The 1,762-nt window shown below is 60.3% G+C and overlaps 1 non-coding gene across 1 annotated transcript; it reads left to right on the top strand.

Moving 5' to 3' along the window:
• Positions 1–917: 917 nt before the first annotated feature.
• On the top strand, positions 918–1,072 carry LOC145948579 (5.8S ribosomal RNA). The gene has a single exon (XR_014427396.1). It is a non-coding gene; the product is annotated as a 5.8S ribosomal RNA (ribosomal RNA).
• The last annotated feature ends 690 nt before the right edge of the window (positions 1,073–1,762 follow it).

The raw sequence follows: 1,762 nt of genomic DNA, 5'->3' as shown, positions 1-1,762 counted from the left end.
TTAGAGGAAGTAAAAGTCGTAACAAGGTTTCCGTAGGTGAACCTGCGGAAGGATCATTAACGTTCCGGAGGTCCTGCTCTGCGTCGAGAGTCCACTCTTTTACAGAGAGAGAGAGACGCGCGCTCGCAGCAGTCGGAGACTGAATGGACAGAGAAGAGAAGATGGCTCAGAGAAAAAAGCTATTAAGCGGAATTGACGGATCGAAAGGTTGGATGTTATACGGACGCCGCCCGCGCCTCTGACGAACCTCGCGATGCGGGAGTAATCAGCAGCGCGCGGCGCGGCGTTCGCCGCCGAGAGGGAGAGAGAGCGTGTCCGAGACCTCTCTCCGCGACGGCGTCGCGTTCCGCTCGCGCTCGACGCGCGAGCCGCGATACGCGCGTTCGTTGCCTTTTGTGAAAAACTTCGAAAAAAATACGTTGCGACTCGGAGCGAGACGCTTCGCGATCACGCTCGTGCCACTCGCAGAGCGTCGATTCGGCGTTGAGCGCGAACCGGTGGTGACCTATGCCCGCGCTGCGCGCGTGTGTCAGCAGCAGCAGCGTTCGTCAACGCGCCCTCCCCCGGTGCCGTTCGCGGCGCCCGGGGCAGCGGTCGGCGTGCGAAACAGCGTTGCGACCGCGCGCGGAGCCGGGCGAGAGGACGGATCTTACGAATCCGTCCGACGGTCTCTTCAAAGAGCTTCCGCCCCGGCTCTTCCACTTAGGGAGAGACGCTCCGATCGAAGCAACAACCACACTTTTGTGCCGTAGCCTCTCTCCTTAGACGGGAGGCGGCGGTCCGCGCGCGCGCTCGGACGCGCGCGGCCAGGCTGATCGAAGGGCCACGATTTTTATCTCACCCTCTCTCTTCGAGAGGGGAGACCACGATGGTTGAGCGAAAAGCGTTTCTTCGCGAACGCAAAAATTTTGAACGATTACCCTGAACGGTGGATCACTTGGCTCGTGGGTCGATGAAGAACGCAGCTAATTGCGCGTCAACTTGTGAACTGCAGGACACATGAACATCGACATTTCGAACGCACATTGCGGTCCACGGATACAATTCCCGGACCACGCCTGGCTGAGGGTCGTTTTAGTACCCCGAAACTGCTTGCGCTCCCGAAGCGCGCACGGCCACGGCGCGCCCAGACTTGCGCGCGTCGCCTGTGCCCTGTGCGCGCTTACAATGGCGTACGAGCGATCGTTGGACGTTCGCCCGAGGTGCTGTGTGCCGCCGTACGAACGGCCGGCGCACGCCCTGGGCGTCGTTTGAAATGACACCGAGGAGGAAGAGAGAGCGCACAAGCGTGCACAAGGATGATAGCGAGCGCTCGCGCGCGCCCAGAGACTGTCCTCGAAAGAGGAAGTAGGACTGTGCGAGGGGAGAGTTTTTCGTATGTGACGAGAGAGATGTGGAGAAGAAAGGGACGATGACGAGCGCGAAGGAGGAACGACACCCGCCGCCTGCGGCCGGAGCGTCGTTGTCTCCACGATATATTTTAGTAGCGCTGTCTCTCGCCATTTTTTCTTTCTCTCTCTCTTTAATCTCACACACACTGCTCTCGGCACTCTCGCACTCTCCGGTCTCTCGGTGCGCCAGCGCGCGCGCGCGCGTCGTCGTCCGGCGGTACGCGGAGAGAGATTCGGCTCGGAGAGCCGACCGCGTGTCCGAGTCCACGAAGTTCTCCTAGTCCGTCGCGTGTAAACGCGAGGCAGGAAAGAAAATTGGGACCGGCACGCGTCGTCGTGTACTCGTCGTATTCTCTCCTTACGTTACCCTA

This window comes from Prenolepis imparis, unplaced genomic scaffold, assembly GCF_030444845.1.
Source record: "Prenolepis imparis isolate NDT839.2.m4 unplaced genomic scaffold, iyPreImpa1.0 SCAF_475, whole genome shotgun sequence".
NCBI lineage: Eukaryota > Metazoa > Arthropoda > Insecta > Hymenoptera > Formicidae > Prenolepis > Prenolepis imparis.
This window is presented reverse-complemented; position numbering and strand designations above follow the sequence as displayed.